General features: G+C 54.9%; 2 long non-coding RNA genes across 4 annotated transcripts; both read right to left on the reverse strand.

Annotated features, from left to right (window-relative positions):
- Positions 1-1,108: 1,108 nt before the first annotated feature.
- LOC148056791 (uncharacterized) lies at positions 1,109-5,237 on the reverse strand. Of its 2 annotated transcripts, none has more exons than XR_015702420.1 (3): positions 4,943-5,237; positions 2,286-2,385; positions 1,109-1,757 (listed from the first exon to the last, which is right to left on the reverse strand). It is a non-coding gene; the product is annotated as an uncharacterized LOC148056791 (long non-coding RNA). The 2 variants fall into 2 exon arrangements; XR_015702421.1 differs by having other exon boundaries at positions 2,257-2,385.
- Positions 5,238-17,213: 11,976 nt separating this feature from the next.
- LOC148056792 (uncharacterized) lies at positions 17,214-21,856 on the reverse strand. Of its 2 annotated transcripts, none has more exons than XR_015702423.1 (3): positions 21,644-21,856; positions 18,978-19,077; positions 17,214-18,445 (listed from the first exon to the last, which is right to left on the reverse strand). It is a non-coding gene; the product is annotated as an uncharacterized LOC148056792 (long non-coding RNA). The 2 variants fall into 2 exon arrangements; XR_015702424.1 differs by having other exon boundaries at positions 18,949-19,077.
- Positions 21,857-23,393: the final 1,537 nt, after the last annotated feature.

Below are 23,393 nucleotides of genomic sequence, written 5' to 3' on the forward strand. Positions count from 1 at the left end.
ATTGTAAAAGCAATGGCAGTAATGAAAAACAAGAAAAAATAATTAACATCTCATGACAGCAAAGGAGATAAAAGTAGAAAATTTTAAAAACCAATGCTCAAGATTAAGAAAGGAAAAAAGGAAAACCCAAATATTAAGATTAAGAAAGGAAAGCACTAAAAAATAGTGACAGCTAACTACAACACAGACATAAATAGACATTTTAAAAAGCAAAGGCACTAAGGAAAGACAAGAAATCATTAAAAAATAAAGACAGTGAACAGGATAAAAGTAGGCATAGAAAGAAAACTAAAAGAAAAAGAAAACAAACTAAGAGAGAGCTGTGGAAAGAAAATTTTAAAAGGTAGGGCACTAAGGAAAGACAAAAAAATAATTAAAGATAAATACATCAAAATAAAGACAGGAAATGGTATAAAAACAGACAAACTTTTAAAAGCAATGGTGATTAAGGAAATAAGGAAAAAATTTTAAAATCCCATTGGTGAACTAAAATGGAGATGGAAAAGAAGATTTAAAAAGTGATGGCACTAAGGAAAAACAAGAAAGAATAATTAAAAGTTAATGACAGCAAACAAGATGCAAGTAGAAATTTTAAAAGCCAAAGGATTAAGAGAGGAAAGCAGTACAAAGTAGCAACATTGAACTACAATGCAGACATAGACAGAAATTTTTAAAAGCGACAGTGCTAAGGAAAGACAAGAAATCATTCAAAATAAAGACAGTGAACGGAATAAAAGGAGGCATAGAAAGAAAACTTAAAAAGCAATCAGCATTAGGGACAGTGCACTAAAACAGAGATGCAGAAACAAAATTTTAAAAAGCAAGGGCACTAAGGAAAGACAAGAAATAATTGGGAAAATTAAAAAACAGGACATCAGGAAGTGATTTAAAAACCCGCATCGGTGAACTAAAACGGAGACGGAAAAAATGGAAAAAGACAGAAAATTATTTTTGAATCATTTATATAATACAGCAGATATAGGTTTGTATTTGGAAATCCTTCTTTTTTATATATATATATATATATATATATATATGAATACTGTATATATACATATGAATATTATTTTATATATATATATATATATATATATATATAAAGGCGAGAGATTTTTCTCTACTGCAATGCCTCACACCCGTATTTACAGTTTTGAACGTTTTTGATCACACACACGAATTTTCGAGGCCGATTCCTCCTCTTTTGTCCACGTCTCTCCTTGGACCTGGATCGCTTTTAGTACGGACGCTAGTATCTCAGTAAGCTTTTCAAGTACTACTCTAAGATATTTTCAAAACTTATTGACTGAAAAAGCACACAGCTTCTATGACGAAAACAAAGCCTGTTTCTTCTGAACGCCTGAACTCTTACAAACGGCGTCTTTCCTCTTTTAGGACGCAACTATTTTCCCGATATCATTTCCTAGTAAGCGCACAGAAACAGAAGATTGCGCTTTCAGGAAGGCAAAATAAACGGAGGGAAGTCGGCTTTGCACAGGCAGAACACGCTCCAGCGCAGACCTTCTTTTCCTTTTAGGATCTGCGTTAAAATAGTTCCTAGAAAAACTACAGAAGGAAGGAGAGCTGGCGCATTCTTGACGTTAACTTTGAAGTCCATGCTCCAAGCGCCTTAGGAAAAACGCGGACACGCATCGCGGACGTACCTTGTACTCGCAGACCGCTACGCAGCCTTTCCGTCCGTCTTGCGCTTTCACGGCAGAAGAAAGGGCGACCACGGTGAAACGGCGGCAGCTGACACTCTGCTGAGAGAGGAAAAAAAACCTGTAGCATAAAGCTGGGGAGGAGTCCCAAGCTGCCCGGTTTTGTGAAGTCTTGCGAAGGCTACAGCCGAGCGAAGGAAAAAATAGCCCTTTGGAACATATTGCCAAACAACATTCGGCAATAAAACTCGGAGGCGTTTGACACGCGCCCATTTTTTGGTAACTTGCTATTTGCTTCCTGTTATCGTTGTTCTTCCTTCAGAACCTCTACTTGGAGCCAACTTCTTTGCTACCGGTTCAAGCGTTTCCCTTCCTGGTATTACTAGCACACGGGCCCAGGCAAGTCCCTGAACTGCTCTTCCGAACTTCTCCAAACGACAATTACAGCCACGAAAGAGGACTTCAAGAGAGGAAAAGGAGAGGCCGGGCAGCAAAAAAGCTCTGCAGGCTGCCACCAGTCAACATTCCACTCTTTTTTTTTTTTTTCTTTTAAATACACCCCCCCCGCCCCCAAATACAAACAAAAAAACCCCATGACCTTGTATTTTTTTTCCTTTGGGAGCTCACCCCTGTCTCAGCACAGTGTCCTCCACAGAGCAGGAAGCGCAGACGATCTGTATCCCGATCTGCACGCGACGAATCCGTGTTCAGAAGAAATAGGCCAGATCTGTAAGACCGGTGTTATTTTGGGGGTTTTAACAATCACAACGCAATTGCATCGACCGACGCGTTTGTGAGAAAACTCCTTAACTTCTAAACGTAGCACCTCCTTGGGTAAAAAAACGTGTGCGAGACTGAAAAAAAGGGATGATTCAGAGCTCCCGCTCACGATGGAGCCGTGGCGAAAGGAATGAAAGTGAAGACAAACAGCAGCAACACGAAGTGAAATTCGGCTTTAATTCTAGGCACGTGCTTAAGAGACTCTCCAAGCCCACACCTCAATCCTAGGAGCGACTAGCCCTTTTCTGGAAGGACAAACTTTGTTACTTCAAAGTCCTAGACCGAAGGCTCCACGGAACAGAACGTGCACCGAGCCACAGGCCACCGTGCCACCGACGCTCTGATGGCAAAGAAAAACCAAGGAAAACTAAAGTTTAAAGATCGGTTTCCATCGCGTTTCATTCCTTACGTTTCCACTGGCACCTAGGTGCTCCAAAATGAACTCTACTGACACCGCATGTTACTAACAATTTAGTTCTGCGTATCAAAACAACAGGCTATTTCCAGCTCGCCCATCAAAGTAGCACGACCGACCAGAAGAGAAACACCGGACCCTAAAGAAGGGAACAGGCAGCTCTTCATTTCTCCTAGAGGAAAGTCTGTTCTTTTGCCCGGAAGGCAAACAGCCGAAACTGCCAAGGGAGCACTGCAGGAACGCGGCGCGCTCTCTCAGCTGCAATTTGTCATCGGCTTTTCTGCACGGGCAGCGGCTTTGCCTTTCCTCTGGCTTTGATGTGGCGCCCCTGGAGCGTCCTTGACCCGGCAAGGGTTTCTCCCCGCTCCCGCAGCCCCAGACACGCGATTACCTGAGCGCCGAGCGGAATCACCCACGCGGGATTTTCTTCCCGGGACGCAGAAGGTGACGCTGGGAAAGGAGGAGGCAAAAAAGGAAGCGGTTTGTCCGGCAGCCACGGCCCTAGAAACTACACCTCCCGGCATGCCCCGGGGAACCAACGTGGCCGACCAAAAGCCCCGGATGCCAGGGGACGCAGCCCTCCGTGCTTTGGGATCCTGCGGGGACACCGTTCACCGCGCCACCGCCGCACGTGGAAGCCCCGCCGAGCCCCCAGCGCGGCTCCCCCCGCCGCCCGGCCCCGGAGCGGAGGAGCGGAGCGGCGCGGCTCGGCGCGGGGCCCCCCCGCCCCGCACCGGCGCGGCGCCCGCCCAACTCCGGGCTCACCTCGCCACCGGCCCCGACCCGACGCGCCCCCCCCTCGCCCGGCTCCGGGAAGCCCCGCCCGCCCGGCTCCCACACGGCACCGAACCCTCCCCGCTCCGTGCCTCCCGCCGGCCCGCCGCTCCCCCGCAGGCAAGGGAAAGGAGGAGGCAAAAAGGCAAGCGGTTTGCCCGGCAGCCACGGCCCTAGAAACTACACCTCCCGGCATGCCCCGGGGAACCAACGTGACCGACCAAAAGCCCCGGATGCCGCGAGACGCAACCCTCCGTGCTTTGGGACCCTGCGGGGACACCGTTCCCCCCGCCGCCGCCGCACGTGGAAGCCCCGCCGAGCCCCCAGCGCGGCTCCGGGCAGCCCCCGCCAACACCTCCGGCTGCCCGCCCCCGCCCGGCGCCGACGCGGCGCGGCGCCCCCCGCCGCCCGGCCCCGGACCGGCGCGGCGCGGCGCCCGCCCGGCCCCGGAGCGGCGCGGCTCGGCGCGGCACCCCCCGCCCCGGAGCGGCGCGGCTCGGCGCGGCGGCGCCCCCCCCCCGCCCGGCCCCGGAGCGGCGCGGCTCGGCGCGGCGCCCCCCCGCCGCCCGGCCCCGGAGCGGCGCGGCTCGGCGCGGCGCCCCCCCGCCGCCCGGCCCCGGGGCGGCGCCGCTCGGCGCGGCGGCCCCCCCCCGCCCCGCCCCGGAGCGCGGCGCGGCTCCCCCGCCGCCCGGCCCCGGAGCGGCGCGGCTCGCGCGCCCGCCCCCCGCCCCCCCCGCCCGGCCCCGGACCGGCGCGGCTCCCCCCCCCGCCCGGCCCCGGACCGACGCGGCTCGGCGCGGCGCTCCCCCGCCGCCCGGCCCCGGCGGGGCTCGGTGCGGCGCCTCTCCGCCGCCCGGCCCCGGACCGGCGCGGCGCCTGCCCAGCATCGAATCAGTGCGGCTCAGATCGGCGCGGCGGCCCCCGGCGCCCGGCCCCAGAGCGGCGCGGCTCGGCGCGGCGCCCGCCCGGCCCCGGACCGGCGCGGCTCGGCTCGGCGCGACGCTCTCCCGCCGCCCGGCCCCGGCGCGGCTCGGCGCTGCCCCGCCGCCCGGCCCCGGCGCGGCTCGGCGCTGCCCCGCCGCCCGGCCCGCACCGGCGCGGCGCCCGCCCAGCATCGAACCAGCGCGGCTCAGCTCGGCGCGGCGCCCCCCGCCGCCCGGCCCCGGAGCGGCGCGGCGCCCCCCGCCGCCCGGCCCCGGGAAGCCCCACCCGCCCGGCTCCCACACGGCACCGCACCCTCCCCGCTCCGTGCCTCCCGCCGGCCCGGCCGCTCCCCCCAGGCACCGCCGCCCTTCTCGGGACTTTCCCCGCTCACCTCCTCCCTGCCTGCAGCCGCAGCCGGGCTCCCGCTGGCCCCTCCGCGGGGGGAAGCTCCACCCACGGCGCGATGCCCGCCCCCGATGCACCTCGCAGGCGCTGGCGAAGCTCCGCCCTCCCAGCGGAAAACCCCGCCCTCTGCAGCCAAGCTCTGCCCTGCACACAGCACGCATGCGCCGGTGAAGCTCCGCCCCCTCGGCAAAGCTCCACCCTCCCATGGCAAAGCTCCGCCCCCCCGCAGCAAAGCTCCGCCCCTGAGACAGCGCGCATGCGCAGACAAAGCTCCGCCCTTCACAGCAAACCTCCGCCCTCCCACGGCAAAGCTCCGCCCCTGAGACAGCGCGCATGCGCATACAAAGCTCCGCCCTCACCCGGCAAAGCTCCGCCCTCACCCGGCAAAGCTCCGCCCCCCCGCGGCAAGGCTCCGCCCCCGACGCATCGCGCATGCGCTGGTCAAGCTCCGCCCTCACCCGGCAAAGCTCCGCCCTCACCTGGCAAGGCTCCGCCCCCCCGCGGCAAAGCTCCGCCCCCGAGGCAGCGCGCATGCGCGGCAAAGCTCCGCCTTTCACATCAAAGCTCCGCCCCCACGGCAAAACTCCGCCCCGAGACAGCGCGCATGCGCCGGTTAAGCTCCGCCCTCACACGGCAAGCTCCGCCCACCCGCGGCAAAGCCCCGCCCTTCAGAGCAAAGCACCGCCCCCCCTCGGCAAGGCTCCGCCCCCGAGACAGCACGCATGCGCCAGTGAAGCTCCGCCCTCGCACGGCAAAGCTCCGCCTTACCACCGCTAGGCTCCGCCCCCCCGCGGCTAAGCTCCACCCCAACACAGTGCGCAGGCGTGGTCTCCAGGGGCGGGGCCTGTCGCTAGGGGTGGTGCCCTTCCCCTGCCCGGGGGCATCCAGGGGCGGGGCCCGGCGCTAGGGGCGGGGCCGCTCCACACCAGGACCGGGGCATTCGGCGGGGCGGGGCTGCAGCGGAGGCGGACGCCGCGGGGCGGGGCTGCAGCGGAGGCGGACGCGGCAGTGCTAGCAGCGGCAAGCGCCTCCCGTGCGGCGAGAGCGGCGCTTCCTTACCGGGAGGCAGCAACGGCTGCGGCGGCAGCACCCCGCGGCCACCGCGCTGTCGCATGCCCGTTACCGGCCACCGGCACCGGCGACCACGGGGACGCCACCGCCCCTGCGCGGCTCCCGCCCTGCAGTACCCGCTTTTGGCCGCCAGGCGGCAGCACCACACCAAGCCCGGCGCTCCGACCGCGCCCCGCGGGGAGAAAGGACTCGCCCCCCGGCCCGCCTGGGGCCGCCCGCAGCCGCCGCCGCCGCCGCCGCCGCCGCCTTACGGGGGGGCGGGGGGTGTCACAAGCCTCGCCCTTCTCTGCCCCTGCTCCCGCTCACAGCCCACGCAGCCACAGCCATCGCCTCGCCACCAAAAAGCACCCAAGCGGCTCGAGCATTTCAGTCCTCTGCACTTGACAGCTTGCAGCGGCTGCTGGCCCTTTCTCTCCGCGCCCCCCACCCCAGCACCCAGCCGGGGGACGCAGCACAGGGAACCTGGTCAATACCTTTGCCTTGCCTCGGCTTTTTTGCCCCCAGAAAAAGCCCCCGGGAGTGCTGGATTCATCTGCATGTGGCATCAGGGGTGGGAGAGTGACACCAGCGAGTCAACAGACCCTGGAGAGATTTTAGTAAAAAAAAAAAAAAAAGAAAAAAAAAGAAAATAAAAGCGACACCGATGGCATCCTCAAGGCACTGAAAGCTGCTTTGCGTCAGAGGGGCAGCTACCTACGATTATCAGGAAGCGGTGCATGCGAGCAGACCACGGGCAAGCGCGCGATCTGCGAGCGAGCGATACGCTGGCGCCCCTCGGGCTCTGCTGCGGTGCCCTCTGCTCATCCTGCACACGCACCGGGCTTCCCGCGCAGGGCTTGCCGCTTAAACAAGACGCTGCGCCATGTTACTTACCGCCCTGCCCTGCGGCGTGCAAAGGAATGAGACGTGAAACAGGGAAAGCAAAGGGGCACGGCGGCCCCTCAGCTGGCCGCACCAGACGGCCGTAGAGCCCTGCCAGTTCCCTCGCTGCTCTGGACGGCAGCGCAGCTCCGCGCTCCCTGCCGCTCCCGCCAGCACGCGCGGCGCCCGCGCTTGGCCGCCTGCAGCGCGCGAGACTCGGGAGGCTGGAGGGGCCGCTCGCCTCCTTCGGCTGCTTCATTTGCCGCCTTAAAACAATCGCTTCCACGCTCCCTTTCTTCATTTCAGACCCCTCTCCACATCTCCTGGCCTGCAAGCCATTTGCAGCAAGCAACACGGCTGAAATCCTGTGCTGCTAGACACCTAGCTGTCATCTTGCTCCCACGCCCAAAGGCTTTGGGAACCTGAACCCCCTGCTTGGTTGGGCATCGAGACTGCGAGGCGAGAAACACGCCTGGACTCCACCAAGCCAGGCGCCTGCCACATCGCTCAGCACGGTGCTACGCGGCTGCCTGACCGACACCTTCTGCCGCTAAAACCAGAGCGCGGTTCCCTTCTGAAGAGTCACCGGCAGCGCGGAGAGTCCCTCGCCTTTCCCTGCGCCAGGTCCCCCGGGAACAGCGTCTCAGTCGGACTGGAGCGTGCAGCAGCCTCCGGTCGTCCCAGCCCCTCGCCCGTCCAGAAAGCGCCTGCCTGTAGCAGCGGCAGAACCGCTGCTGCCCAGAGGGGAAAGGAATGGCTCGGGGCAAAGCTCCCCAGGCTGCCCGTGTCCCGTGCGGAGCTGGGGGTCCAGAAGCAAAGGAGCTATGGGAGGGGGGAGCAGGGGAGCGGGGGCACGAGACTGGAGGGCAGGGGACGCGGGGGGCACGTCACGGAGAAAAAAAAACCCGCACGGGGGGAAAAACCTTGTGTGGGGGGACGTTTGGGTGGAGAGCACTTGGGAGGGCGCAGAGACAGGCAGAGGAGGACGGGGGGCGGAGACGGACACGGACGGACAGCGGCTGTGTGTGGGTAGAAAGGTGCACGGGGGGACACGGGTGGGGATGACCTGCACCAGGGGGTCCGCCCGGCATAATCCACAGCAGATAACTCACCTGGGATAAGCCGCAACGGATAGTCCGCTCCGGAGAAGGAATCCACGCCAGATAATCCCCAGCAATGCCCCTCAAACTGCCAGCGGTTCACCCCAAATTTGGCCCAAATTGGTGCGGGTTTTGCGTTTGGGTTTTTTGGTTTGTTGGCTTGTTTTTTTGTTGTTGTTCTTTTTTGTTTTTTCTTTTACATCATACAAAACTTGGGGGTTTCTGCTTTTCAAAACTATTCAGTTCTGGGGTTTTCCGGCGCTTTTCCACATCATAACAATGGGTCATTTTTGGTTTTCTGCGTTAAAATGTGGGGGGGGGGGGGGGTGTGGGTGTGTGCGCGCGCGCTTGCTTTCCAGCTGCACAAATCCAGGCGGATTCGGCTTTCCTGGGAGCCCCAAACCGTGTTGCTCTTGGATATTTTGCTCTTGGACTTGGATATTTTGACACTTTGGTATCTTAGACTTCGGTATCTACTTACAATTCTGTCTATTTAGACTTAGTTATCTGTTTACACTTCCATAGAACCTTTACTTCCATTACACAGACGACCTACTTTGGCTTACTCGGTGACACACGGTAAGCGTAGATACCTCTACCTATCCAGACTTTCTTCTGTTTTCAATTCCTTCATCTACATCATCTCTTTTTGCGTTTTAAACTCCTTTATTTCTTCACATATAGACAAGTTCTTTTTTATTTTAAAACCCTATCTATCTCCATTTAGATTTTTTAATAATTTCTAGAACGTAGCAGGTACAGGTTTGTATTTTGAAATCCTTTTCTCTCTCTCTCTCTCTCTCTAGAAATGAATATTATTTTTCAATATATATATATATAAAGGCGAGAGATTTTCCTCTACTGCAATGCCTCGCACCCGTATTTCCAGTTTTTAACATTTTTAATCACACACACACACACGAGTTTTCAGGCATTTTGGGGCTGTGACCCCCCCTCCTCTGGGGGGAACCTCCCCGTGACACCTTCATCCCCCACTCACCTGCTCCTCTGTTTCATCATCACACCCCCCGCCCCCAGGGACGTTGGGGTGCCCCAAATGACATCATCACCCCCCAGGCCCCTCCAACACTTTTTCATCACCCCCCCAAAAAAGGCACAAAACAAGGAACACAGCCCCGACCGGCAGCTCGCTACTTTAATAATGCCGTTTACATATGTAGGCGCCCCCGAAAAGGGGAGCTCCGCCAGAGAAATAAAATGGGGGCAGCCCCCCCAGCCCCTGTCCCGCAAGCCGGCGGCTGCCCCACGCCGCGGGGGGAGCCTGCCAGGGGACGGTGACGCACCTCTCGCTCAGGCTCTGCTCTGCCGTGCTCCCCCTCCGTTCCCGCGCTGGGACGGGCTCCCCGGGGCAGCGAACCTCCCCGCTCCCTCTTGGCCCGGCACTCTCCCCACCAGACAGCCCTCGCTGACGCACCCGCGGGGCACCCGCCGGAGACAGAGCCAGGAGCCTCCAGGCACGGGGCCGGCCCCTTACCCTCGGGACGCTTCACGACCGGCAGGCCAACCTGGGCCGGGGGGGACCTAGCGAGCATCACGAGACGCCTGCAACGAGACACCTGAAAAACAAAAATCCCAAGCGATATTTCCGCATGTGAAAAAAATAGCACAGCAGCGAGTAGAGGAATTCAGTCAGAGCAAGGGAGGGGAGAGCAGTTGAGCTCAAGGAGGATTCGAGGTAAGCAGGTCAGCTCAAAACACAAGACGTCCTTTAAAAGCTAGAGCGACCTGAACGCTTCCAATCAGCATGAAGACTAACCGGTACGATTCCAAACACGTTCTGCGCGTAAAAGTACGCGCTCTTGCCGGCGTTGGAAAACGTCTCACCCCTTCCTTACGGCACGGCTGCAGGGAGACAACCCTGCGAGGCTGCAGGACAAGGGCGTACCGCAATCAGAATCTACGCTTACAGATCCGCCGCAACAGCTACGGCCCTCGCGCTCCTGCGCATCTTGCTGGCTCGGTCGATAAAGCTGGAAGCGAAGCGTAACGCTTTCGAGGGTAAAAGGAAAACCAGAGGACAAATCGCAGCAATTCGCTTCCTACTAAAAAAGCTGTGCGTGTGCTTACAGACATCCAATAAAAATACTTCTACTGGAGAAGGGCTGGATTTTCCTTTTGCGTTAATTTAACTTGCACAGCTGTGAATCGATACCAGCAGATTATCTGTCTCCAAGATACGCAGTTATCATTTGACCAGGGGTTTTTTGCGCCTTACGTCATTAGGAGCGACATCTGGCCAGCCGCGCTGCCCGAGAGAGATGCTACTGAACTGCCAGGGAAACGCACCCTTGAAAGCCAGACAGAAAGAAAAGTACTTCAGAGCACTCCGTCAAACGAGCGGGGGGGGGGGAAAACCCGTAACGTTCAGTTGCCTCTCCTGGTCAACGTTTAGAACAAATACCTAACGGCTCAAATACACCTAAGCAATTGTACGCCACAGCTAGTTGGCAGTTAAAGTTGAAACAACGCCACAGCTAGTTGGCAGTTGCAGTTGAAACAATGCAAGGCAGTTTGTATAGACAATTTTAACTTTTTTCTTTTCCTAAAGTTACATCTAGGGTAGAAAAATCAGTGAGAGAAGAGATCCCCCATACGGTTTTACTTTGCGGGCGGAATCCAATCCCCGGGGCTGCAATGCCTAAGGCTACCAGAAAGGACCGGCAGATTTGCTAACGCTTTTGGCTGCACCGAAGCACGCAGAGGAACGCGTGTTGATGACATCTCGGCTGTTGCACCTGAGAACCAGCGATGCCATCAACTTCCGGAAGACGTGCTGTGCTCGGGTCTTTGGAAGCAAACGGACTTTTCTTTCTTTCTTTTTTTTTTTTTTTTCTTTTTTTTTTTTTAAGAGAGCGGAAAGTCTCGCTGCTGCTGACTTCTACTGCCAAGCGCATCATCTCTGAAGATCCCCACTCTGATGGGGAGTTCATAAAACACAACTTCTTTGAATGAGAAAGACTTCCATTCTGGAAAATCTCTTTCCAACTGAAGTAAGAAACCACACGCTGTAGGTTAAGGAAAAAGGACGCTGCCGAAGCAGTAACTCACCGAAACCACGTCAGGACTCGCTGTCGCTACTTACAAGGCTGGCAATGCTTCTCGGGAAAGCGACGCCGATTCCTCCTCTTTTGTCCACGTCTCTCCTTGGACCTGGATCGCTTTTAGTATGGGTGCCAGTATCTCAGTAAGCTTTTCAAGTACTACTGTAAGATATTTTCAAAACTTACTGACTGAAAAAGCACACAACAGACGATCCCTCAGAAACATCTGTAACGCGACGCTTCCCGGACACGTCCGCGCTTTAAGCGCAAGATAAGCAGGGCTCAAGAAACGCCATGCCGATGAGGCGACGCGTTCGAGACCCTCGGGAGGCTTACCGAGGGGCCCCATGATCACCAAGAGCTACGGAAACATCAAGACCCGAGAAAGCCAGGGTACGAGACACAGAAGACAGACTACGCAAAAGCAGAACGCACAGACACAGGATGGAACCGCCCTGCCCAGCCAACGTCAGCAGCGTGCTAAGAACAGTAACCCGGTCCTTTTCCCTTCCCAAAGGAGACTGCTCCTGGACAGGCCTCTCCCCGACACCAACTTTATAACCCCTCCCTGCAATTCCTATCCTTGATACCTCCTCAGCCCTCACCCCGCAACTGAGCTTTCAGAGGGCCAGGGATCTGAATCCACCCTCAAAAAAGAAAAAAAGAAAACCACCACACACCGAACTAGAACATTCCTGCACTCACTCAGTTCTTCTTCATCATCTCAAAAAAACCCAAAAACCAAAAAACAAAAAACCCCAAAACCTCCCAACCCAAAAACCCACAGCACACTAACAAACTAAAACACAGTGCTGGTATTCAGCATCGGTCTGGTTACTGCCAACCGCTTCTGCGACACCCTCCTCCTCAAAAGCACCGCACCGCTCTGCTCCCCTGCTCCACGCCTGTTCTCAAGAAAGATGCTGCGGCTGTCGCTCGGTGCGCCTAGGATGCCAGGAGACACAAAGTTCCCGTGGCGCTCGGGTGAAATAGCCAGCCCCGTGTGCCTCCCCTCTACCACCCAGCTCACCTCAACTTCTCGGCCGATTCTCAAGGCAGCCAGCACAGCTCCCACAAAACCAAACGGGAAATGATTAACCAACATGCCATTTCATACTTTACTATTAAATGACGACCCGGCTGACAACCACCTCGCCTCCTCCAGCCGCTCCTCAGCGGGAAGCTACGCCCCCTCCGAGGCTGTTAAAAGGGAGGACCCTAAGGAAAGAGAACAACTCCTTGAAAACTAAAGACAGGGAACGGGATAAAAGCAAAAAACTTCAATAATGACGGGAATTAGGGCAACAAAGAGAAAAAAATGAAAACCGGGGACAGTGAACTAAAAGAGAGACGTAGGAAGACAATTGAAAAAGCAAAGGTACTAATAGAGACAAGGAAGAATTAAAAAAGGGAAACGGCAAACGGAATACAAGTAGACAGAAGCTTTTGTCGTGGTTTAACCCCAGCCAGCAGCTAAGCACCACACAGCCGCTACGGGGGAGAAAATTGGAAGGGTGGAAGTCAGAACACTCGTGGGTTAAAGGAAGAACAGTTTAACAATTGAAGGAAAAGACAACAGAATAGTAGTAATAGTACTAGTAGTAATAATAATAAACCAATAACAGTATACAAAGCAAGCGATTCACTCTACAGGTGCTCACCACTCGCCGACCGATGCCAAGCACGTCCCCGAGCAGCGATCGCTGACTCCTGGCCAACGACCCCCCGTTTCCCTACCGAGCGTGACGTCACACGGGAGGGAACAGCGCTTCGGCCGGCGCGGGTCAGCTGAGCTGGCTGTGGCGCCTCCCAGCTTCTGGCGCACCGGGCAGAGCACGGGAAGCTGAAAGGTCCTTGAGCGGTGTAAGCGCTACTTAGCGACAAACAAAACGTCAGTGCGTTACCAACATTGTTCTCATCCTCAATCCAAACCGCAGCACTGTGCCAGCTACTTGGCCCAGCCCCGTCTTCGCTTCATGGGTCCCACCTGGGCTGCCCTAGCTGGAACCCATCAGGAACTGAGGCCATCACCCCAGCCCCACAGCACATCACTGCGTCCCCTGGACCCAACCGCAGCCGCTCACCCAGAGGCCAGGGGCTGGAAACACATCTGGGGTCACAAAGGAGGCAGCAAATGTTTGTTCCTTCACGCCCATCAGAAATCCCAGCAACGAGCTGGTTACGAGGCTCGGTGCCCAAAGGCAGCGGGACAGAGGGAAAAGAGGGACGAGGAAAGCAGAAGGAAGGATGGAGGGAGGTAGAGAAGAGGGGTAGGACAGGGAGCCAGAAAACGGGATACTGGGAACAAGAGAGGGACGGGGAACCGCACAAGGGTGTTGAGAGAGAGAGAAATGGAGTGCAGCGAGGAGGAGGATGGGGAGATCCCACAGGAACAGGGAGCAACAGGGGGCAGGGGAGAGAGACAGAAGGGACCGAGCGGGACAACAGGAACAGCAGAGAGGGACAGAGAGAATAAGAGACACGCAGGCAGCGGCGGGGCGGGGCGGATAGAGGGAAGTACAAAAGGGGGAAAAAGCAAAAAGAATTAAAAAAAGTGACAGGAAGTTGGATAGAGGCAGTCATAGAAATAGAAATTAAAAAGCAACAAACATAGGCAAGAATTAAAAATTAGAGAATGTAAGACAGAGCGAGAAATAGAAAGGGAACAGGACAGAGAGGCAGGACATGTAAAAAATTGTTAAAGGGAGCTATGTAGAGGGAGATTTGAAAGGGAAAATAAAAAACAATGGACTACAGGAAACACAGGAAAGAAAAATGGGACAGGGAACTAGATAAATGGAGACATAGAAATAAGACGTTAAAAGCAACATGGTACGTGACAGGAAAGTATTAAGAATAAGGGAAAGGGAACTAGATAAATGGAGACATAAAAAGAAAATTTTAAAAGCGACAGGGTAAGGAAAACCAGAAAAAATTAAAAACAGGGAGAGCAAACTGCGTAAAAGATGAGAGAGAGAAAAATTCAAAAAGGATGGGACAGGAAAGAATTAAAAAACAGGGATAGGGACCTTGATAAAAGTAGACCTAGAAGGAAACTTGAAAATGCCAAGAGGTACAGCACAGTCAGCAAAGAACTAAAAACAGGGACAGCAAACCAGATTACATATGGAAACAAAATTTTAAAAGCCGAGGGATAAAGAGAGGGGAAAATGAAAAAAATAGAGATGGCAATCTAAATAGAGACATACGAAGAAAAGAGATGAAGTGAAGCACAGGCTGGAGGACAGACAGGAAAGCATTAACAAATAAGCGCATTGGATGGGATAAAATTAGACATCGGAAAAATAAAAGCCACGTCTCTTAGGAAAGACAAGAAAAAACTACCAAATAAAGAAAGGGGGACAAAGAGAGAGACGCATACAAAGTAAATTTTAAAAGCAACGGGGTACACAACAGACCGAAAACTATTAAAAAGTAAGGATAGGGAGCTTGATCAAAGTAGATGTAGAAAGAAAATTTCAAAAGCAACTGGGTAGAGGACAAACAGAAAGAAAATTAAACACAGAGGCAGCAAACTAGATAAAAGTAGACATAGAAACAAAAATTTTAAAGCCGAGGTACTAAGACAGGAAAGAATTAAAGAAATAGCAACAGCGAACCAAACAAATGCAGAGAGACAGAAATTGTAAAAAGCGACCGCGCTAAGGAAAGATGAGAAATAATTAAAAAATAATGACAGTGAACGGAATAAAGGTAGAAAATTTTTGAAGCAACAGAGTTTAGGGAAATAGAGGAAAAAATTTAAAAGTAGGGGCACTGAACTGAAACGGGGACATAGGAAGAAAATTGAAAATCAAAGGCACTAAGGAAATAATTAAAAATAAAGACATCGAAGGGAAAAACGTAGACAGGGAAAGAACGTTTTAAAAGTGATGGGTATGAGGGAAATAAAGGGAAAAATTAAAAGATAGGGACAGCGAACTAAAACAGATGTGGAAAGAAAATTTAAAAAGCAACGGCACGAATGAAAGAAAAAGAAATAATTTTTTAAACAACAGCAAAGGGAATAAAAGTGGGCATAGAAAGAACATTTAATAAGCAGAGGGGAACTAGGGGAATAAAGGGGAAAAATTGAAAAATAGGGACAGCAAACTCAGAGATGGAGAAAGAACATTGAAAAAGCGAGGGCACTAAGGACAGACAAGAAATTATGAAAAGAAAAGACAGCAAAATAAAGACTGCAAAGGGAATAAACGTAGACAATTTTAAAAGCGACAGGGATTAGGGAAATCAAGGGAAAATTATGAGATAAGGAGAGCAAACTAAAACAGAGATGTAAAAATAAAATTTTTAAAGTGACGGCACTAAGACAAGAAATTATTAAAAAAATTCAAAGGTAATAAAAGTAGGCATAGAAAGAAGATTTAATAAGCAGAGGGGAATTAGGGAAACAAAGGGAAAAATTAGGAAATAGGGACAGTGAACTAAAATAAATGCAGAAAGAAACTCTAAAAAGCAAGGGCACTAACCAAAGACAAGAAATTATTGAAAGACAAGACAGCAACATAAAGACAGTGAACGAGGTAAAAGTAGAAAAATCTGAAAAGCAAGGGGGATTAGGGAAATAAAATGGAAAAATTTAAAAATAGGGACTGAACTAAAACCGAGATGTAGAAAGAAAAGAAATAATTAAAAAATAAAGGCATCAAAAGTAAGAAAAGTAAGCATAGAAAGAACATTTTAAAAGGGGGCGATAAGGGAAAAATTAAAACATAGAGACAGCAGGCTAGAACAGATTAAAATAGAACATCTAAAAAGCAAAGGAATTAAAGAAAGGCAAGAAGTAATTAAAAGAACAGCATAATAAAGACTGGGAACGGCATAAAAGAAAATTTTAAAAAGTAACAGGGATTAGAGAAATAAATGGAAAAATTAAAAAATAGTGGCAGTGAACTTAAAGAGATGGAGAAGGAAAATTTAAAAAGTGAGGGCACTATGGAAAGACAAGAAATAATTAAAACATAAATACAGGGAAATAATGACAGCTACTGGAACAAAAGGAGACAGAAAACTTTAAAAGAAACTGTGATTAAGGAAATAAGGATAACATTCAAAAATAGCATCACTGAACTACAATGGAGATGATGAAAGAAAATCTAAAAAGCGATAGCACTAAGGAAAGACAAGAAAGGACAATCAAAAACTAACAGCAGCAAACGGGATAAAAGTAGAACATTTTAAAAGCCAAAGGACGGAGAAAGGAAAGAACTAAAAAATAGCAGCAGTGAACTACAATGCAGAAATAAAAAAAAAAATGCACTAAGGAAATACAAGAAATCATTCAAAACTACAGATGGTGAACAGGAGAAAAGTGGGCAGAGAAAGAAAATTTGCAAAGCCATGAGCATTAGGGAAAAGAAGGGGAGGGAACTAAAAACTAGGGACAGCAAACGAAAGGCAGAGCAAGAAAATTTAAAACGGGAGGGCCCCAAGGAAAGACAAGAAATAATTAACTAGAGCACAATAAAGACAGCAAAGGGGATAAAAGGAGACAGAAAATTTAAAAGCAATGGAGATTAAAGCCATATTGAGCAAATGAAAAAACGGCGATGGCAAACTATAAGGAAAATAAGGAAAAAATTAATCGAAACTGTGAACTAAAAGAGAGATGTAGAATTAAAAAATTGTAAAAGCAATGGCAGTAATGAAAAACAAGAAAAAATAATTAACATCTCATGACAGCAAAGGAGATAAAAGTAGAAAATTTTAAAAACCAATGCTCAAGATTAAGAAAGGAAAAAAGGAAAACCCAAATATTAAGATTAAGAAAGGAAAGCACTAAAAAATAGTGACAGCTAACTACAACACAGACATAAATAGACATTTTAAAAAGCAAAGGCACTAAGGAAAGACAAGAAATCATTAAAAAATAAAGACAGTGAACAGGATAAAAGTAGGCATAGAAAGAAAACTAAAAGAAAAAGAAAACAAACTAAGAGAGAGCTGTGGAAAGAAAATTTTAAAAGGTAGGGCACTAAGGAAAGACAAAAAAATAATTAAAGATAAATACATCAAAATAAAGACAGGAAATGGTATAAAAACAGACAAACTTTTAAAAGCAATGGTGATTAAGGAAATAAGGAAAAAATTTTAAAATCCCATTGGTGAACTAAAATGGAGATGGAAAAGAAGATTTAAAAAGTGATGGCACTAAGGAAAAACAAGAAAGAATAATTAAAAGTTAATGACAGCAAACAAGATGCAAGTAGAAATTTTAAAAGCCAAAGGATTAAGAGAGGAAAGCAGTACAAAGTAGCAACATTGAACTACAATGCAGACATAGACAGAAATTTTTAAAAGCGACAGTGCTAAGGAAAGACAAGAAATCATTCAAAATAAAGACAGTGAACGGAATAAAAGGAGGCATAGAAAGAAAACTTAAAAAGCAATCAGCATTAGGGACAGTGCACTAAAACAGAGATGCAGAAACAAAATTTTAAAAAGCAAGGGCACTAAGGAAAGACAAGAAATAATTGGGAAAATTAAAAAACAGGACATCAGGAAGTGATTTAAAAACCCGCATCGGTGAACTAAAACGGAGACGGAAAAAATGGAAAAAGACAGAAAATTATTTTTGAATCATTTATATAATACAGCAGATATAGGTTTGTATTTGGAAATCCTTCTTTTTATATATATATATATATATATGAATACTGTATATATACATATGAATATTATTTTTATATATATATATATATATATATATATATATAAAGGCGAGAGATTTTTCTCTACTGCAATGCCTCACACCCGTATTTACAGTTTTGAACGTTTTTGATCACACACACGAATTTTCGAGGCCGATTCCTCCTCTTTTGTCCACGTCTCTCCTTGGACCTGGATCGCTTTTAGTACGGACGCTAGTATCTCAGTAAGCTTTTCAAGGACTACTCTAAGATATTTTCAAAACTTATTGACTGAAAAAGCACACAGCTTCTATGACGAAAACAAAGCCTGTTTCTTCTGAACGCCTGAACTCTTACAAACGGCGTCTTTCCTCTTTTAGGACGCAACTATTTTCCCGATATCATTTCCTAGTAAGCGCACAGAAACAGAAGATTGCGCTTTCAGGAAGGCAAAATAAACGGAGGGAAGTCGGCTTTGCACAGGCAGAACACGCTCCAGCGCAGACCTTCTTTTCCTTTTAGGATCTGCGTTAAAATAGTTCCTAGAAAAACTACAGAAGGAAGGAGAGCTGGCGCATTCTTGACGTTAACTTTGAAGTCCATGCTCCAAGCGCCTTAGGAAAAACGCGGACACGCATCGCGGACGTACCTTGTACTCGCAGACCGCTACGCAGCCTTTCCGTCCGTCTTGCGCTTTCACGGCAGAAGAAAGGGCGACCACGGTGAAACGGCGGCAGCTGACACTCTGCTGAGAGAGGAAAAAAAACCTGTAGCATAAAGCTGGGGAGGAGTCCCAAGCTGCCCGGTTTTGTGAAGTCTTGCGAAGGCTACAGCCGAGCGAAGGAAAAAATAGCCCTTTGGAACATATTGCCAAACAACATTCGGCAATAAAACTCGGAGGCGTTTGACACGCGCCCATTTTTTGGTAACTTGCTATTTGCTTCCTGTTATCGTTGTTCTTCCTTCAGAACCTCTACTTGGAGCCAACTTCTTTGCTACCGGTTCAAGCGTTTCCCTTCCTGGTATTACTAGCACACGGGCCCAGGCAAGTCCCTGAACTGCTCTTCCGAACTTCTCCAAACGACAATTACAGCCACGAAAGAGGACTTCAAGAGAGGAAAAGGAGAGGCCGGGCAGCAAAAAAGCTCTGCAGGCTGCCACCAGTCAACATTCCACTCTTTTTTTTTTTTTTTCTTTTAAATACACCCCCCCCCCCGCCCCCAAATACAAACAAAAAAACCCCATGACCTTGTATTTTTTTTCCTTTGGGAGCTCACCCCTGTCTCAGCACAGTGTCCTCCACAGAGCAGGAAGCGCAGACGATCTGTATCCCGATCTGCACGCGACGAATCCGTGTTCAGAAGAAATAGGCCAGATCTGTAAGACCGGTGTTATTTTGGGGGTTTTAACAATCACAACGCAATTGCATCGACCGACGCGTTTGTGAGAAAACTCCTTAACTTCTAAACGTAGCACCTCCTTGGGTAAAAAAACGTGTGCGAGACTGAAAAAAAGGGATGATTCAGAGCTCCCGCTCACGATGGAGCCGTGGCGAAAGGAATGAAAGTGAAGACAAACAGCAGCAACAGGAAGTGAAATTCGGCTTTAATTCTAGGCACGTGCTTAAGAGACTCTCCAAGCCCACACCTCAATCCTAGGAGCGACTAGCCCTTTTCTGGAAGGACAAACTTTGTTACTTCAAAGTCCTAGACCGAAGGCTCCACGGAACAGAACGTGCACCGAGCCACAGGCCACCGTGCCATCGACGCTCTGATGGCAAAGAAAAACCAAGGAAAACTAAAGTTTAAAGATCGGTTTCCATCGCGTTTCATTCCTTACGTTTCCACTGGCACCTAGGTGCTCCAAAATGAACTCTACTGACACCGCATGTTACTAACAATTTAGTTCTGCGTATCAAAACAACAGGCTATTTCCAGCTCGCCCATCAAAGTAGCACGACCGACCAGAAGAGAAACACCGGACCCTAAAGAAGGGAACAGGCAGCTCTTCATTTCTCCTAGAGGAAAGTCTGTTCTTTTGCCCGGAAGGCAAACAGCCGAAACTGCCAAGGGAGCACTGCAGGAACGCGGCGCGCTCTCTCAGCTGCAATTTGTCATCGGCTTTTCTGCACGGGCAGCGGCTTTGCCTTTCCTCTGGCTTTGATGTGGCGCCCCTGGAGCGTCCTTGACCCGGCAAGGGTTTCTCCCCGCTCCCGCAGCCCCAGACACGCGATTACCTGAGCGCCGAGCGGAATCACCCACGCGGGATTTTCTTCCCGGGACGCAGAAGGTGACGCTGGGAAAGGAGGAGGCAAAAAAGGAAGCGGTTTGTCCGGCAGCCACGGCCCTAGAAACTACACCTCCCGGCATGCCCCGGGGAACCAACGTGGCCGACCAAAAGCCCCGGATGCCAGGGGACGCAGCCCTCCGTGCTTTGGGATCCTGCGGGGACACCGTTCACCGCGCCACCGCCGCACGTGGAAGCCCCGCCGAGCCCCCAGCGCGGCTCCCCCCCGCCGCCCGGCCCCGGAGCGGAGCGGAGCGGCGCGGCTCGGCGCGGGGCCCCCCCGCCCCGCACCGGCGCGGCGCCCGCCCAACTCCGGGCTCACCTCGCCACCGGCCCCGACCCGACGCGCCCCCCCCTCGCCCGGCTCCGGGAAGCCCCGCCCGCCCGGCTCCCACACGGCACCGAACCCTCCCCGCTCCGTGCCTCCCGCCGGCCCGCCGCTCCCCCGCAGGCAAGGGAAAGGAGGAGGCAAAAAAGGAAGCGGTTTGCCCGGCAGCCACGGCCCTAGAAACTACACCTCCCGGCATGCCCCGGGGAACCAACGTGACCGACCAAAAGCCCCGGATGCCGCGAGACGCAACCCTCCGTGCTTTGGGACCCTGCGGGGACACCGTTCCCCCCGCCGCCGCCGCACGTGGAAGCCCCGCCGAGCCCCCAGCGCGGCTCCGGGCAGCCCCCGCCAACACCTCCGGCTGCCCGCCCCCGCCCGGCGCCGACGCGGCGCGGCGCCCCCGCCGCCCGGCCCCGGACCGGCGCGGCGCGGCGCCCGCCCGGCCCCGGAGCGGCGCGGCTCGGCGCGGCACCCCCCCGCCCCGGAGCGGCGCGGCTCGGCGCGGCGCTCCCCCGCCGCCCGGCCCCGGAGCGGCGCGGCTCGGCGCGGCGCCCCCCGCCGCCCGGCCCCGGAGCGGCGCGGCTCGGCGCGGCGCCCCCCGCCGCCCGGCCCCGGAGCGGCGCGGCTCGGCGCGGCGCTCCCCCGCCGCCCGGCCCCGGCGCGGCTCGGCGCTCCCCCGCCGCCCGGCCCCGGGCCCCGGCGCGGCTCGGCCCCCGCCGCCCGGCCCCGGCGCCCCCCCCCGCCCGGCCCCGGACCGACGCGGCTCCCCCCCGCCCGGCCCCGGACCGACGCGGCTCGGCGCGGCGCTCCCCGCCGCCCGGCCCCGGCGGGGCTCGGTGCGGCGCCTCTCCGCCGCCCGGCCCCGGACCGGCGCGGCGCCTGCCCCGCATCGAATCAGTGCGGCTCAGATCGGCGCGGCGGCCCCCGGCGCCCGGCCCCAGAGCGGCGCGGCTCGGCGCGGCGCCCGCCCGGCCCCGGACCGGCGCGGCTCGGCTCGGCGCGACGCTCTCCCGCCGCCCGGCCCCGGCGCGGCTCGGCGCTGCCCCGCCGCCCGGCCCCCCGGCGCGGCTCGGCGCTGCCCCGCCGCCCGGCCCGCACCGGCGCGGCGCCCGCCCAGCATCGAACCGGCGCGGCTCGGCTCGGCGCGACGCTCTCCCGCCGCCCGGCCCCGGCGCGGCTCGGCGCTGCCCCGCCGCCCGGCCCCGGGAAGCCCCACCCGCCCGGCTCCCACACGGCACCGCACCCTCCCCGCTCCGTGCCTCCCGCCGGCCCGGCCGCTCCCCCCCCCCAGGCACCGCCGCCCTTCTCGGGACTTTCCCCGCTCACCTCCTCCCTGCCTGCAGCCGCAGCCGGGCTCCCGCTGGCCCCTCCGCGGGGGGAAGCTCCACCCACGGCGCGATGCCCGCCCCCGATGCACCTCGCAGGCGCTGGCGAAGCTCCGCCCTCCCAGCGGAAAACCCCGCCCTCTGCAGCCAAGCTCTGCCCTGCACACAGCACGCATGCGCCGGTGAAGCTCCGCCCCCTCGGCAAAGCTCCACCCTCCCATGGCAAAGCTCCGCCCCCCGCAGCAAAGCTCCGCCCCTGAGACAGCGCGCATGCGCAGACAAAGCTCCGCCCTTCACAGCAAACCTCCGCCCTCCCACGGCAAAGCTCCGCCCCCCCGCAGCAAAGCTCCGCCCCTGAGACAGCGCGCATGCGCAGACAAAGCTCCGCCCTTCACAGCAAACCTCCGCCCTCCCACGGCAAAGCTCCGCCCCCCCCCGCGGCAAGGCTCCGCCCCCGACGCATCGCGCATGCCCTGGTCAAGCTCCGCCCTCACCCGGCAAAGCTCCGCCCTCACCCGGCAAAGCTCCGCCCCCCCCCGCGGCAAGGCTCCGCCCCCGACGCATCGCGCATGCGCTGGTCAAGCTCCGCCCTCACCCGGCAAAGCTCCGCCCTCACCTGGCAAGGCTCCGCCTCCCCCGCGGCAAAGCTCCGCCCCCGAGGCAGCGCGCATGCGCGGCAAAGCTCCGCCTTTCACATCAAAGCTCCGCCCCCACGGCAAAACTCCGCCCCAAGACAGCGCGCATGCGCCGGTTAAGCTCCGCCCTCACACGGCAAGCTCCGCCCACCCGCGGCAAAGCCCCGCCCTTCAGAGCAAAGCGCCGCCCCCCCTCGGCAAGGCTCCGCCCCCGAGACAGCACGCATGCGCCAGTGAAGCTCCGCCCTCGCACGGCAAAGCTCCGCCTTACCACCGCTAGGCTCCGCCCCCCGCGGCTAAGCTCCACCCCAACACAGTGCGCAGGCGTGGTCTCCAGGGGCGGGGCCTGTCGCTAGGGGTGGTGCCCTTCCCCTGCCCGGGGGCATCCAGGGGCGGGGCCCGGCGCTAGGGGCGGGGCCGCTCCACACCAGGACCGGGGCATTCGGCGGGGCGGGGCTGCAGCGGAGGCGGACGCCGCGGGGCGGGGCTGCAGCGGAGGCGGACGCGGCAGTGCTAGCAGCGGCAAGCGCCTCCCGTGCGGCGAGAGCGGCGCTTCCTTACCGGGAGGCAGCAACGGCTGCGGCGGCAGCACCCCGCGGCCACCGCGCTGTCGCATGCCCGTTACCGGCCACCGGCACCGGCGACCACGGGGACGCCACCGCCCCTGCGCGGCTCCCGCCCTGCAGTACCCGCTTTTGGCCGCCAGGCGGCAGCACCACACCAAGCCCGGCGCTCCGACCGCGCCCCGCGGGGAGAAAGGACTCGCCCCCCGGCCCGCCTGGGGCCGCCCGCAGCCGCCGCCGCCGCCGCCGCCGCCGCCTTACGGGGGGGCGGGGGGTGTCACAAGCCTCGCCCTTCTCTGCCCCTGCTCCCGCTCACAGCCCACGCAGCCACAGCCATCGCCTCGCCACCAAAAAGCACCCAAGCGGCTCGAGCATTTCAGTCCTCTGCACTTGACAGCTTGCAGCGGCTGCTGGCCCTTTCTCTCCGCGCCCCCCACCCCAGCACCCAGCCGGGGGACGCAGCACAGGGAACCTGGTCAATACCTTTGCCTTGCCTCGGCTTTTTTGCCCCCAGAAAAAGCCCCCGGGAGTGCTGGATTCATCTGCATGTGGC

This window comes from Nipponia nippon, unplaced genomic scaffold (genome assembly GCF_047370975.1).
Source record: "Nipponia nippon isolate SJK-2023a ecotype South Korea unplaced genomic scaffold, ASM4737097v1 scaffold_110, whole genome shotgun sequence".
Lineage (NCBI taxonomy): Eukaryota > Metazoa > Chordata > Aves > Pelecaniformes > Threskiornithidae > Nipponia > Nipponia nippon.